This window comes from Macaca thibetana, chromosome 17 (assembly GCF_024542745.1).
Source record: "Macaca thibetana thibetana isolate TM-01 chromosome 17, ASM2454274v1, whole genome shotgun sequence".
NCBI lineage: Eukaryota > Metazoa > Chordata > Mammalia > Primates > Cercopithecidae > Macaca > Macaca thibetana.
Genome location: NC_065594.1, coordinates 22637490 through 22653968, shown reverse-complemented (window position 1 = coordinate 22653968; position 16479 = coordinate 22637490). Strand labels below are relative to the sequence as shown.

General features: G+C 41.5%; 1 protein-coding gene across 1 annotated transcript in view; it reads right to left on the bottom strand.

Annotated features, from left to right (window-relative positions):
* Positions 1 to 431: 431 nt before the first annotated feature.
* The window catches only part of LACC1 (laccase domain containing 1), a 140170-nt gene continuing 124122 nt past the window's right edge, over positions 432 to 16479 (bottom strand). Inside the window, exon 9 of the transcript XR_007720728.1 lies at positions 432 to 1538. The gene's annotated coding sequence lies outside the window, so the exon portion shown is untranslated. The remainder of the gene's footprint in view (positions 1539 to 16479) is intronic.

Sequence of the window (16479 nt, the reverse complement as noted above, 5' to 3'; positions counted from 1 at the left end):
AGCTACTCTGTGGGCAGCGGGTGAGAGGAATGTCCTGGGGGGCCAGAGCACAGTGACCGGAGATGGGAGTATCTCATTTCAAGCAAAGTGCGGCTGCTGAGATGTGAGGAAAGTCCAAATTTGATGCAATCCTGGGAACACAGAGTTAGAGTTGCAAATTAAATAGACTCCAGGAGTAAACTGGGAGGGACAAGCCTCCGTGACATGGTGATCTTCTCAGTATACCAGCATGCATAAATTTAGGGCCACTGAGCCCAGCCTGAAATTTCTGCAAATAGTTGAACCACAGTAAATGGAAAGATTTTCATTATGAATTATGGGAAAGTGTTCCTTGGGGAAATCCAAGCTTGGCACTCGAGCCAAGACTCCACTCTAGCTGAATTTGGTCATGTATGCTTATATAATAATGAAATTGATACACTCTTTCACTATTTGATGGTCAGAGCCAAATTATTTTTTAATGTTCATGCTTTATATTTATTTACAAGCAGTCCTCCAGAAGGCATGGATTTCACTGAGGAGCTGACCTTGGTGAGGAGCTGTACTCCCACCACGATCGCATGACTCTGGCTGCGAGGCTGCTTTGAGTTCCTTTTCTAAAGGGTGTTAGTGTTGGCCGGTGAGAAATTATGAATGGTTACTCTCAGACACAGCTTGGATTGATCCAAGACCTAGTTAACAAAGATGCTCTACATGAGGACAGAAAAGGTAACTGTGGAAACTTTTCTTTAGTTCGGCAAAACTTTTTCCAAACGATTCTCTCTTCACATAGACTTTTCTAGACCCAAACCCTCAAGGCTTTTAGAAAGTAATGATTTTCTAGTCTGGATTCAAACAAGACCTAAAGCCTCGAGTGCCTGCCAGGCCCAACAACATGGTGCGGCTCAGCGTCAAACCTGCATGAGTCTCCTCCCTTCCTTCTCTTAAAACCAACGAAGCTGGCCCAAAATCTTATTTCTGAAATTTTTATGTTTCATTTTTCCCAGAGGAATAAGTTACATTCTGATCCTATAATAATTAAATCACAAAAAAAACCATTGAGGGCATTTGCTTTGCTGAACTGATGAGATGAATAGTTAATTGTCTGGAATTCAGCTTCCTGGAAAGGAAAAAGGAGGTATAGGAAGGCCAAAAATTAATATTAAAATTAAAAACCAAAGGAAAGAGGAAAGAGAAGAGAAGAAAAGGAAAGTAAAAGAGAAAAAGAAAGAAACAAAGGAGAAAAAACTATAAAGTGGAAGAGGGAGAATGCGGAAACAATATTCCTTTGGGTTGTATATTTGTCTGCTAGGGCCACCACAACAAAATACCACAGACTAGGGGGCTTAAACATTACCAGTTCAGTTTTTTCACAGTTCTGGAGGCTGGACATCCAAGATCAAGGTGCAGGCAAGATTGGTTTCTTCTGAGGTCTCCCTCCTTGGCTTACAGATGTCCGTCATCTTACTGTGTCCACACATGGCCTTTTCTCCGCATGTATACCTCCCTGGTGCCTCTTCCTCTTCTTATAAAGATGCCAGTCATATTGGATTAGGGTCCTGGTAAGAGGAGCAAAGGACCTGATGTGAGAGTTCAGCACTGGGTTCCAGCCTTGATTTCTCCCTTGGCCAGCCAATTCCCAACACCCAATCCAATATGACTCATTCCAGTCGAATGACTTCTTTAGGGACCCTATCCCCAAATACAGTCATATACGGTACTTGGGGTTAGGACTTCAACATATGAATTTGAAGAACACAATTCAGTCCGTAATAGGTTGTTTGGTGACTACAGCTCGCCTTTAACAGGTTGTTTGGTGACTACAGCTATGCCTTCCCTGGTTTAAACTCTTTGGCTCATTTCTTCTTGTTTACTATGGACTGAAATGCTATAACGAATGACTTCTCAGAGCTTAGGCTAGGCCCTGCAATTAGTTCATCCTTTTTCTTAGGAGAAATTATGTCCACAATAATAGCTAATTAACGTGCCAAGTGCACATACTATGTGCATGCACTATCCTCACAACTACATCCAGTTTTCATCTTTGAGAAAAATAAGGTTTAGAGAGATTAAGAACCTTGTTTAAAACCCTGAAGCTAGTAGATTCAGCACTCAAACCTAGGTCTGCAACTCAAAACTCCATGGCTTTAAGCACCAAACCATACTGCCATGCCTAGAATGGAGGAGAAAGATCAGAATGTTCTCTCTTGGCATAATTTAGCAGCGGCAAGTGGGTTTTAGCCCCTGGATAGTGTGGTGAGGTGGTTTGCTTGAAGAAGCAACCATAGTTTGTCTTTTCAAATTTCCTTAGATGCAGGGAGATTTCCACCCCCACTCCCTAAGCAAGAAAGGACAGAAGAAATACCCCTGCTTCTGTCTACCCCAGCCATTTATGCCTCCAGGGAACAGGAGCAAAGGACCTCATGTGAAAGCTCAGCACACTTGGCTCCAGCCTCGATTTCGCCCTCAGCCAGCCAATCCCCCATGGGCTCATCTTCTCCTCACTGGTGTAGTAAACCTTCTAGAGCAGTCTCTTTCCCTGGGCAGGGAGAGGCCCCTCAGGGGTCCTGCTGAGCCAGGAACCACGAGGGCAAGGATTTCCAATTCCCTGAGAACTATAGCAAGCAAATCAGTCACACATCGAAAGCCACATTTTGCAGTCATTTTTATTGGTAAGAAAATGAGTGCTTTGATCTGCATCTCTCTGTCTTATTTCTCAATTGAGTTCAAATTCAGAGGGATGTAGGGGGTTTTTAATTGGCCTCTCATACAAAGAATGAGAGTGAATTTTGGAAGCATACAGACCTAGATTTGAATCCTAGCTCTTCACTTACTAGCTATATGACTTTGGTCCAGTTACTCAAATTCTCTGAGCTTCAATTCCCTCAGCTTCAAAGCATTAGTCATAATACCCACTTCACAGGGCTCTTTTAACAGTTACATGATGTAAAGTATATAAATCTATGCACCTAATAAGTATTTAACAATCGTTAGTTTCTTTCCTTCTTTTCTCTTCCTCTTAGTCACAATTCAACTTTCATGAGTTATTTTTATTAAAGAAATATATTTCCTAGTCTGTAATCCTTTATTACAAATATTTAAGTTGATTTTGTGATATCTCATGGATATTGGCAATAAGACTAAACTTTTATAAATAAGTCTTACTGAGTTGCTATCTTCTGTAGATTTGGTCTTCATAGCTGAAATCTTTGAGAAGATTTATCCTACTGGAAGCAATACATCTGATGTGATTATTTCAGCAGCATACAAACTTTTTAATTGTATGATTTGGTTGTAGTAATTAGGCCCTTTAAAGGAACTTCAAAACAGAAATTTGAACATGTAAGCAATGTTAAACTTTTTAGAATCCGAAGTTATTGTTTTGCCTTCAATGTATAATACTATTTAGAGAAGGTAAAAAAGGGATAAAATATTTTTAGATTTGAAGCAACAATCTTTCAGATTTCATTATTCAATTCTTTTACATTTGTTCTGATGACAGAACTAAAAGCTCAGCCTTCAGAGGCCACACAATGTTGCATGCCCAATGAGTCCATGATTAAATGTCTTCTCACATAGAAAGAGAGCAAAAACAAACAAACAAACAAACAGCTGACAGATGAGAACTGAACATTTCTCACTGATGTACAGCATGACTCTTCGTTTGGAGGTGAAAATGACAAACAGGTGTGTGACATTGGCTTCAATAAGTACTCAATCCCCATGAGTAGACCATGGCAGCTCTGCCTTTAGGCTCTGTGCTTAAGCAACTTTCTGGTCCAAGACAGAAGATGTGCCTTACCAGGGCCCTTTGAACACAGGGTTTACAAAGGCTCTACCTCAGGATGTAACAAGCTGTCATGGAGGCAAAGACTAAGTTAGACAGATCCATGGAGATTTTGGCTTAATTCCTGGCTCAAAGCTTAAACTCAGCAGTGCTAACGACGACAGGAGACAGTGGCAGTCCCAGGTGATACTGAGCATTACCCAGGGCATCTTGGTCCCTTCTCTTGGGTATAGGTGATGGTAACATTACCCTTCTCCAACATGGACTTGCTCAGTGCTGAATGCTGCCTTTCCTTCACCTTTAGATTTCTTTCTGCATTGGCTCCAGATCAAGGAAAAGTGAAATAACAGAAAATAACTCTAAGTGTTTCCTTGAATTCTTGGAGATTGTTTGCCCTGAACCAATGAGGAAGAAGGGTCTGCTGGTGGTGAGAGGGGCACACCAGCTGGTTTTTTCTGTGCCTGCAGTCCATCCTCAACTACCCACTCAGACACCCATCTTTGTTTCCCAAACTCAACACAATTCTTTAAGAAGGGTAACAAAAGTGCGGCCCTCCCCGCTCTCCTGTTGGCCTAGAAGTCAGAAAAGGGAAAATAGAACAGAAACAGGGAGTTGGCATGAAGTCCCAAATTCCACCCCACTGTAGTCATACTCTTAGTTTTAAAGGATGCTAACTCAGTATTTAACCTTCCTCCTTATAATGACGTAAGGGGTTATAACTGCCATAACTTTGAACCGCCACCAGGGTTGGGGATTTGAAACAAAGTAAAGATGCCATTTCTGTTTTTTTTTTTTTAGAGAGCAGCAAGCTGTGACTATCTTCATTATGTAGTTTTTGAAGTGTGATAGAAGTTATTCCATTCAAAAAAAACTTAATCAATTTTTCTACAGTAATTAGTAGAAAATCATATGAGATTGTATGAAGGTTATGCACCATCTGTTTAGTGACTGCCTTTGACATTGCTAATTGAAATAACTTATTGGAGCAGTAAAATGCTATTGAATGTTCCTTGCCTGGAACATGCTCAGGTTGCCAGCATTAGACAGAAAGAACTGTAAGATATAAGTAGGTGTGAGGCTGTTGATGTCATGCTTCTTTTAGAATTAAGTTTATCTGAGATTTCAAAGTACAAAAACATTTCAATAGTATATCCAATACTTCAATTGTATAACAGAACACATACGCCCTGTGACAGGGCATGTCACTGTGACAAAAGTTAGTACACCATAGCAGCAATCTTGGCATTTGCATTTTTTAGGTTTAACAAGAAAAGGACTTTAACAGATATGGATATTCAAGGCCAATCTTATGGAGGCTGATGATTTGTTAAATAATTTATTAAAGTGCACTAACTCTGAAATTATAATGTACCCCAATGTGTATACACAGGTATCAGCTACAAGTACAGAGGTCTGCAGACAGGCTTTCTTTAATTAGGAGAAACTGGATGAAGCAGGAACACAGTTGACTATGCTTTTTAAAACAAAAAAAAAAAAAATCAAAAAGCAATTTCATTATCATATTAAATTTTTTCACATATATAAGGTACAATACAATATGAAATGAAAGTTGAAGAAATGTGCCTAACTAGAATGTGATCACTCACGTTTCAACCATTACCAGCCAGTGCTACTGCAAGAAGGCCAAGTCTGCTTTCTTTCCTGTCCTTGAACACTTTTGAGTTATCCCCTGTGCTTTTTGATTACATACAAGTCCCAGATCTTTATCCTGTTTATGGTACCTCCAGGAGCCCAGCACGAAATTCCCTCCACTGCTTCCTCTCCTGTCCCTCTTTCCGGAAGCCTCCTGAAGGTTTCATTTTGTTGCCTGCTCAGTCTCAAGTAGTCCCCATCACTGACTCAAGTTTTCTATCATTTCATCACTGAGCTCTGATAGTGAGTAATGAGGCATAAGACAAGATACTACAACTAACGCAACAGTTCAGCTCAGGAAGGAAGTTGCATCTCATCAAAGTTTTGAGGGAAGGAGAATAGAGTCCTGTAAACCAAAACACCAGTGATGGCCTAATAGTGTTCCTACCTTTGTGAGATGTCACAGAGTCAGTATCATTGACAGCTCATCCTCTTCTGAAGGAGAGCTGTTTGCTCATCTCTTGGGAAGGTTCAAACTATTTTTTTTTCCTATTCTGCAATCTGTCCTTTTCAAGGCCAGACACAGAGTGAGAAGAATGAGACCTGGTCAAAAACACCTCTTTCCTCCTAGCTTCTCATCCTTGATCATTTCCTTCCAGTCAGGAAAGTTACTTTCTAGCTCACCGAACACATTCAATGGCTTCCCCACTTCCTCCTTGAACAATGATTACAGCGAGCATAGAACCAATTCACTTCATGCCAATTTTGTGACTCAGAAAGGGCACTCTTCTTATTTTTGTTACTTTGAAATATTTGGGTTTGTGGGAAATGTCCTGGAGGGTTTGCTTTTATTATTTCCTTGCACAGGGCATTCTCAGTGCCTGGCCTCCTCTTACATTTAGGTGACAATTAGGGTCCATGCACGGTGTGTAACATCACTTCATAGCCGCCTCTTCTCTTTCCTGATTTCCATTAAGCAGAGTTATTTACATTGTTTAGTTTTGTTTCTAACCATAAGAAAATACAGTCATGAAGGCAAAAGTGCTTATGATTCTTGGCTGTGCTCCCCTCCAGTCAGTGGCAGAGAACACCTATAGTCCCCCAGCTCCCACTCAGGCTCTCACCTGAGGTGAGAAAACATATCCGCTCATGATGAAAAATCCAAAACAGGGACAAAAAAGCATTCCTGAGCCAGGAGCAGAGTCTTCATGGTGTTGCTGATCACTCACATCGCCCCTCCAGCCTGTGCCCTGCTGGGCTCTGGGCCTGAATCTTCACGACTTTATGTCTTGGCTCTCAACACTGTGTGTCTCAGGGCTTGGCCTGGTCAATCTTTGCCCATAGTTCAAGACATAAACTGGTTACCACATAACCTTCCTTTTACCCCAAATGTTGCATAAGATGAAGATGAAACTATGCATGTGGTCATAACCTGGCACCCACATGTGAGGTTCATGTCAGTGAAACTTTTGAAGAATGAGAAAGTGGCTGGGTAGGGCAGTGGTAGCAGGTAAGGCAGTAGCACCAATGACTTCCATAAACAAATAGCAAATTCCATCCTTCCAGGCTTGGAAAATAGCAATCTCATTCTTTTTTCCTTAGGTAAACATTTAAAAGTAAAATATCTGGAACCACACACTGGACAAAGAGACATTTGTTTTCTTTTTCTTTTTAAAAATAATCAAATAAGAAAAATTATTAACAGAAAAGAGATTGAGCATAAATGCCCAATATCATAAAAAAGATTTGTACTTAATACACATCTCAAACAAAGTTAAAGTGTCCTAAAAACATTTAGCATTTCAAACTAAGATATTTGCAGAAAGTGTAAGAAACAAACAGTTTTTGTTTTTTTTTCCTCCTCTAATGCAAAATTGCTTTTGTTGTTTGCTCATAAGATCAAGTTGCCCCTTGTTGGCACAGACAGGGGATGATATTTTAAACTGAACTGAATCAAATAAAAGATGCTGGTGGTTTCTTCCTCTTTAGGGCGTAGACCAGCCAGGGCCTTGCCAGGCCTTGGGTCTTCCCAGGGTCACCTAGGGTCATTTCCTGACTACGGAGCAGGCACTATGAAGGGACACAGTATTACTTTGATATCTTTGCTTCAGAGCTTCCAGGGCACAGGCTTTCATTTGAGTTTCTGGCTGGCAAGTTCCCAGAAATATGGTCTTTTAGCCAATATAACCCACCTCAATATTGTCCCAAAGGATTCTAAAATAGATGTTAGCCAATCAGGTTTGTGACTAGTACCAGTTTCCCCCCAACCCTTCTTCTTGAACCGTAGCTCTTTCTGGAAAGCAAGCAATTACTACTGAGAAATTATTTGTTTCAAACCCATGAGCAGAGTGCAGAAACAGTATTTTGAGCAGGATGCCAGTATTGTGATGTTTGTTCAATCATTAACATACTACATTTTTGGGTTGAATAGCTGAAGGTCACCTAGAAAGACGGGGACAAGGATTTTGAACCAGAAACACAGATTAGAGAATTTGACCAATTGTTTAATTTTTCAGATGACATTCAGAAAGTTTAGGATTATTAAATCTGGCCTGAGCTAAAGTTTTTGTTTCAGTATCTGGGAGGAAACGTTTTGCTAAGCAAATTAAGAGTATAATAAAATTATGTAGTCCATTTTAACCTACTAAAAAGAATAAGGTATAACTATTTTCTTTTTGTTTTATTTCTATAGGTCATTGCTTTGTTTTATAGTGAAAACAATTTTATTTCACATAGTGATTCATGTAACTTTTTTACGATAGTAAGAGAATGAAAGAGTATGTTTAGAAAGACTTGAAATTGAGTGGCAGAAGATTTTGTTTCAACATCTCACTTCTTGATCTAGCTCCATATTTTAAAATTAATTTTTATTATATTCAGTCAGTATTGATATAATTATATTATGATTGTAGGTAATTTGATGAAAAATAGCATCAAATCTAATAGGACTAGGAATGACTACATTATAACATATTATGTCTTTGAATCAGCAGTACTATATCAAACTACTTTTTCTTTACATTAATTACTGTCCTCTTTTCACAGTACAGCTGAAATAATTTCCTTTTTGGGAAGCCAAAAGGCAAAGCAGAATTGTTTCTCAGTTTAAGCAGCGGGACATTTCATATTCAAGGTGTAAGATGTGAGGCAAGAACCAGGTGAGATGGGCCAGGAATGTGGCAGCAGGTAAGAGCCAAGCAGCTCAGCAACCAGACAGCAAGAACCCACTGTGTCTGGAAGAGGTGACCCCAGCTGGTCCCCACTATTGAGACAAGGGTAAGGTTTTCTTCAGTCTGACTCAGCCAAGAAGACCCAAGGAACAAATATTGGTGAAGCACAGGATAATCATGATTTATTATCCAAACGGGCACACCTTTGATTCTGAAAGAAGATGCCGTTAGTATTAATGCTAAGACAAAAGGCATACACCAAGCCTACTCCAGGCAATGTAGGACTTCCAGTCACCCAGGTAGAATCTAGACAGAGCTGTACAGTTTCCACATCAGAAAAACTTCAAGCAGAGAAAATCATTTACCAGCATTTTCATTTATAGGTCAGGCGGTTAAGGTGTGGGCTAAGAAGGAGACTTTCTCAAAGGCCGACAGCAAGTTACTGGCAGAATTGGGACTAGAACTAGAATTTTCTGCTCCCAGTTCAGTGTTTTTCTATCGTACCACATATTTGCATAATGTTTTATTCTTTTCAAAGTATGATCACAACCTCACGTAGCCCCAAGTTTCCATAGGTCACAGCATTCAGGAATATAAACAGTCACAACAATAACAAACTGTTTTCCTGGTTCCTTCTCTACTTGTGATTTCAAAACTTCCAGTTTTACTTTAAATTCCCATTAAACAATTCCTAGGAGTCTCCTGGAGTCAGCTCATGTTTGTTCATGAATAAAATCCTCCCTCCACTATGTGGAATCCATCCTTCCCCTCGGCACCCTCACACTAGGGCAGCAGAAACACCATGTGCTGGTCTGGAGGCAGAGCTGGGCTCGAGTCCCTTGCCAGTATTATGACCTTGAATACAACATTTAAGGCCTAACATTCTTCTAGGCCTGTATTTCTGTAAAATTGGCCCTTTGAAGAATTACTTTATCTACCTGTAACCACTAAATGAAATAAAGTAGAGTTGATTCTCATTGTTTGTGGCAGTTCCACTCCATAAAGTCACTCCAAATACTGAATTAGCAAACACTGAACCAAGTTCCTCATGGAAATACAGAGTTAGGTTCCTGTGAGTTACTGGTCACAATACTTTTGCCAACCAATCAATACAATTCCCTTGTTTTACGTGTGTTTCTGTGTAAAGGCATTTTATTCAAATACATTTGACTGATTCTTTAACATTAAACTCCTAGCCAACAGCACTATAACTCATGCCTGGTGGAGATTTATCTAATCATGTATTCTCTGTAAGGCAGATCACAGCCTCCTTGCACACAGGAATGCCAGACAGCACTTCAGCACTAGCTTGGAGGCTACTTGAAACAGTGAAATATCTACAAAAATGCAAAAAAAAAAATGTGGTACAGAATAGACCACCACAAGGACCCCAGTTTATGGTATGAGAGCTGAAACTAAAAGGCAAAGCGTGAGGAGGAAGGTGCATTCTCACTGGGGGACTTAAATTATCCTCTGCTCTGTGCTTGTCCATGAATGACCATGAAAGCATTGCAAGTATTGATTTTGGAGTCATAAATAAATTTTAGCAAGTAGATGAATGCAGAATTTGTGAATAGTAAGGAGCGACCATATATAAAGAGCTTAGCACAGTTCATGTCATGAAACTCCCTAATTGATGTTCACTGTTGTCATTCTTGTGTGGTTCTTGTTAGTGAGGAAAAGCCCCCTACCAAGTCCTAAGACACAGGAAAGTCACCTCTACCAAAGGAGATACTGTGTTCTCCAGGACAAACAGTAGGCGGGTCTAGCTCATTGATGAAGCCTTGCATCCCACATAAGAAAAGTGTTATAAATTTTTCCTAAGTGGTTCCACATTTCACCAATTAATGGGCTCCTAGTGAGCCCATTCCAGGTTCTCTAGAGTTAAACACTACTGAAGCCTTAAGTGAACATCATGTGGGTCTGAAATTAAACATCCCTTTCCCCTCCTGGGCCCCAGCTCTCTGCATCTCACCCTCACCAGGTGTTTATGTTATGTGTGCAAGTGCATGCTACAACAGAATGAATGAATGAATGACCTAACATCAAATTCACACTCAAACTTGAACACTTCCCAGTGTCTCATACAAAAGGTGCATTCAGATTTTCATCTCCTTCTTCTTAGTTTTTGTTTCTCGAGTTTCTCCTTTAACTCTCTCTGTGCCCTTGCATGTTCTCTCCTATTCTTGGAGCATGTTCTTGAAGTGAATTTATTCCTCCTTTGACTGCCCTCAAGGTTTTCTCTTTCCCTCTCCTCCTTGAGGCTTTGTTTTCTGGCTTATTCACTGTCTCAAGTTCCAATTTCTCCGTCCTCCAGCAGATCCCCTTTCTGCAGATCTTTCTATAATTGAGCTTGTTGTTTTCCTCTGGCCGTCTTAACTTCCAAGAATGGCCTCCTCCTCGGCTTGCCCTTTCCTCCCTTGTGGCCCTCGGATGGGGCTGTTTTCTCTGGGGCAGGCCCAGACTGTCGCCTTTCCTCAGCAGGGAGGTGTCTTCTCCCTGCTGTTTTCTTCCTGTGCTTTTTGTTTAGCCCTAGCGGCTCTCTCAGTTTCCCACTTCCCCTTCCTCTCTTATCTTCATCTAAATCCATCACCCTTGACTCATGTGATTTGTAGCTTTCCATTTTGCAAAAATTGGACTGTCTTAAAATAGGTTTACTTGAACACTCTGTGTACCTCCCTTACAGAACAGTGCATTATTACATGAATCTGGATACACTGCAAGTCACATCCTGACCTCTAAATTGCAACTCCTCGCAGGCCAGCCTGTTGTGATTGCCTACCAGTGATGTGCCTTTTGTCTTCCAATACCAGACTCAGAAAGACCTGATGCAGTTACTTCAGTTCCGGAATTTTAAATATTATGCCCAAACATTAATTTGCTCTGTGATTTAGGTACTATGATCTTTGCTGCTTTCACTTCCTCTACCCTGCCCCACTTACCCACTCCACTGTCCAATTACTCTCCCACAACTGCTCTCCTTAGCATTGCCAAGCGCTTCCTAAAACATCCATCCAATGACGTTGCCTTGGTACCATTCTCCTTTCCTTCTCAGCAGCATTCAACACTGTTCATTCTTCCTTCAACAAATAGTCATTAAGTGTTTCTCTGTATCAAGCACTGTCCTAGGCACTTCGGATAGGTTAATAAAACAAAGATCTCTGCCTTTGTAAAGGTTATATTTTATTGGTGTAGAGAGGCAGACACTATACAACATATAAAATTGTAAATTATTAGTACTGGTTATGAATTAACTACATAGACAAATTAGTAAGTAAATGATCCAGTGTTAATAAACAAAAGCTAGAGAAAAAAGGAAAAATAGGGCAGGGTAGGGAGTCACAGAGGTGCAGGTAGGAGGAGGTTTTGGTGTTGCAAGGGCAGTTGGGTACATTTCACTGAGAAGGTGACAGAGGCTTGCAGGAGGAGAGAGAGAGAGCCATGTGGACCTCGGAGAGAGGGTGCTCCAGGTAGAAGCTATAGCCAGTGCTAAGGCCCTAACTTAGAACACATCTGTGTGTTCAGGGAGCAGCAAGGAGGCCAGGTCACTAGAAAGGAAAAAGCTGAGGGAAGGCTCATAGCAAGGGGTCAGACAGCTACAGAACCCAGGCCATCTAAGGCCTTGTAGGCCACTGTTGATCACACTCTCCCTTGGCCTCCATACAAACGCTCTGTGCTGGTTCTCTCCTTAGTTTATTTCCTCGTTTCCATCTCCAGGAACTCCTGTCCTTGGCCAGTCCCCACACAGTTGTGTTTTCCAGGTGTCTTCTTCGCATCTTTCTCTGCTCCCTCACCATCTCTCACTTTTTGATCATATCTACTTCCTTGGCTTCTACTACAACTAATTCCTAGAACTTTTTCCAAGTCACACCTGCCTCCAAGGTCCTGTTTCTAACTCGGTATCTCTCTAACATCTCACACTCAGCATGTGACATCAGCTTTCTCTCAAGCCAGTCATTCCTGGGGTCCTTTCTATTTCCATTAATGGCAACTCTATTTCCTCGGCCACTTGGGTTTCAAATCTTATAGTTGTCATTTTCCTCCTTATCTAATCAGTGTTTAAGGGCTCTTAAATCTATCTTCAAAAAAGGAAACTTCACATGGGGATCATATATCCAATAGCATTAACTACAGTTCGCCAGGTCACTTTTAGACCTTTATGATATTGTCATATTTGCTTACCTGAGTTCTGTATTACAAACAATATTTTCATAATGAATCTAACAAATCAGAAACTAACTTTGCTTTATGCTCGAATCATTCAAAAGTTTATAATAAAAGGCAATTCCAAGGTAAACAATTCTTGTCTACCTTGTCAACTACACACAGTAGCTATAGTTTTATAAAAACGGACAGAAAAACAGGACTTGGGTTGCAAGCTTTTCTTTTGGTGTGAGAAACTTCAGATCCTGCCGTTTGCTGGGCCTTCCCTGGCCCTTGTTCATCATTTGGGTGGCCGCGCTGCAGGTCCTGTCTGGCACTTTGATTCAGCAGTTTATCCCAGATCCATTCAGGAAGGAATTCGAGGAACGAGCAAAATCCCTGGAAGTAATTTATTGAAAGTAACCCATCCACCCTCCAACCTAATGAAAGATTTCATGGCTTATAAGTCTGAGTAACTCACAACCAGCTTCCACTGCTGAAGTCCGGTTTTCAATAGGAAGTCCATCCTTCACCCCATTCCTTCTTGCGCCACAGGGGTCCTTTATTTACTCTTTCTCCAGACATTGTTATTTTCTGTGGCACTTCTTTTGCAATAACAAGAAGTCAGGTTAATCGCTTTCCCTGCATATCTCTCCCATTCTCTCCCTCCCTCGCTCCTCTCTCTCTCCTGAGAAGCCACTGAATGGCCTACATTTAGGCAAACCAAGAAAGACACAGTTAGACGTAGCTTCTCCCTCTTAACAAGTGTTATTTCTCCCTCTTAGGGGCACTGCCCTTCCTGAAGCACATAAATTCTCCTTTCCTGTTTGCAAAACTGTCCACTCTTCCTCCTTTGGGAAGAGGTAGGCAGGCTCCAAGGAGGGGCTATGCTCACTGCATGTGGCACGAGCTCTGTGTTCTGTTGGCCAAGATTCAAAACGAGCACTGGAACAAGACAGCATCAGCCACGGGGTCCCTGTGCAGGGTCCCTGTCCATCCCGACAAATGGACGACTCACTTCCAGAGACTGGCCACTCAGCAGCCACGCCCAAGAGGCTCCGACAGCGTCCTAATGTCAGGGCTAAGGCACCGAGGGGTTTGATGGTTCTGAGGCACTCGTGGAGAGAGGACAGGGGTGGGAGGTAGAGGAGAGAAGAAAGCCAGGCTTGGACAAATAAGGCCAGAGGAGATTTCTCCCTTCCCAAGGAGCTCCCAGCCACCACACAAAGAGTTTCTGGGCCTCACAAAGGCTTTTCCCAGCTCACCAGCCTGTCCGACCACAGCCTAAGAGTGAGACCAGAACAGATACATCCTTAAAGCACTTAGGCTTACTGCAAAAAGCCAGCATAGGTGTGGGAAGAGTCCAGTTTATTTGGGCTAGGGTCTATGGGCTGCGGTTTCCTCACACTTGATCTTAGCCTACAGGCTGAGAATTGACTAGGTTGTGATTTCTCAATCAAATTTTGTTGGGAGCTCTGACTCTGAATTCGAGTGCCACTAGCTGCTGTATCTGCTTTGTATCAACTCCAGGTGCTCCTCCCACACCTAAGTCTGAGGTTTAAGAAGCACAGTAAAGCTGCTATGAATTCCCAGCTATGGGAACTTTCCTCAAAGCCTCATTGTCTAAACTGTGAACCTCATCATAACCTCAGTTCTGCCTAGCTCCTAACTAGTAGGTTTCACAATTTGATGTCCTCTTGCTGTGCTGTCCCACTTGGAACTGGTAAATGAGTTCTGGACAGGTATCCTTGGCCTGTGATCCCTGTAAAAACCAGACTTGCAGAATTGTTTTCAGGCACGCAGAAGGGCTTTGACCTCTAATAGCCAGGAAGGGAGCCTGGGCAGACAGGATATTCCCTAAGTATAATGGGATCTGGCAACAGGCTGTAAGGTGGGAAAATGTACAAGGGGAGGAGACACTTGTATGTAAATAGAGACTCATCTAGATTCCGGGGGTATACATTTGATGGGGCAAAAAACCTTGAGAAGGCACAGTTGAAACATCCTTTGTTGGCCTGACATATTCTGTCACTGTTTGAAACTAGGAAAACCTCATCGACCAATCTGATTAGCAAATATTAATTAACTAATTCGGTGAAAATGTATTTAACTCAAATGAGCAACAGATGTAATGTTCCATTGTACACTTTATTTAAATATTTATCTGGGCAATTTGGTCAACATCTTAATATTCATTATACATATGGGCATATTCTGGAAAGGGACATTTGGTTTTCCAGTTTGCCATCTCTGTCAAGAGGTATCCTGGGTTATGTAGCCTGTGTCATTAGTCGTTGACTAGTTAGCCTTTTAATTGTGTGAAAGAGAATGATGGGTAGAGTACGAAGACAGAAGTTTCTGGAAATGGTGTTAAATTTTGACATAACTTCCTACACCATCCTCTCATTCTTTGCCAACCTGGACTACAAGTTCAAGTGCATAGATGTGCTTAGGAAGCCGACAGTGCCCTGTGCCCCCAGGGCCTTGGAGGTAAAAGTGTGGGTGCACTCAACTCCCACAGAGCTGACTCTGAGCTCACTGCCCAGACAGTTGCAATAAAACCCTTCTTTCACATGAAAGGAAAAAAGAAAAACATAAAACAACCCTGCTCTGTACCATATTATCCCAGGCAAGTGTAGGAAATCAAGTCTGAGTCACCCATTTAAATCCAAAGTGCTATTTTTAGTTGGCAGTGTCAGCTGTTATTTGACATTCATCCTGATGTCTAGGCCTTTTGGCCAGAGTTCTAGTCATTTGCTGATCATTAATGGAGTGGATGAGACAAGACTTATTAACAGGGTTCAGTTTGAGGGTACGAATTGGTGGCATAACGATCTCACCTCTTTTCTGCAGAATGATCAAAGCTCAGCAGCTAAGAGCCTGTGAACAAACATGACTCCCACCCACATCTTCCCATCTCCACCCTTCCAGAAATAGGCAGGCTTTTATCAAAGAGCTTTCTTGTTCGATGCTACTCTATAAACATAATTTGGGAAAGGTACTATTTTGAAAACCAAGACATTTTTAAAAGGGGCTTTTTTCAAAAATGTAAAGCTGGACTTCACTACTGATGTGTTTATATTCACGGATCACTCAGGCTTTCTGTGTCTCAAGCTTTGTATGTATTCCCAGAAATTTGGCAACCCCTTCTTAGGGGAAGCCTCTGGAAAATGTCTTTTGTCCTCAGGCCATTCAGCAAGATCCTAGAATCTGGGGATCAGGGACTACAACTCGGAAGGGACCAGGCTCAGAACCCTCTGGGGTACTAGGCAGGAGGTAGGTCCTTCAGCCCCACTCCTTGATGTTATGTTTACTGCTAGCCCTTAGGCATCCACCATGCCTTTTGTTTAATCTGGTAGATAAAGCCTTCCTCTTGTTGATTCTCATGTTCCCAGATTCCAGCACAACACACCTGCTGACTGCCAGGAAGTGCTTTTCACCCCAGGCTGACCAGTCAAGGGAATAACCATAGTCTGGGAACCAGACAAATTCAACTGCATGTCTGAAGCAATTTAATTTAACCTAATACATTTTCACAAGTGGAAAATGTGGAGGCCAGCACTGTATAACTTAGTAAATTCAAAATATGGGCCAAAACAATCAAATCTGGTTTTTCCCTGTGTGTCAGATGATTTTTACCATATTATGTAAATGTGTTCAACCAAAGGCAAAGGCTTACGTTCTCTCAGAGCTTCGTTATCATCAGGCATTTGAGTTACCAGTAAAACAATTTGGTAATATATGTCAAAAGCCATAAAAACATGACTTTTTTGTGTGCAAGTGATTCCATTTCTTGGCATTTTTTGA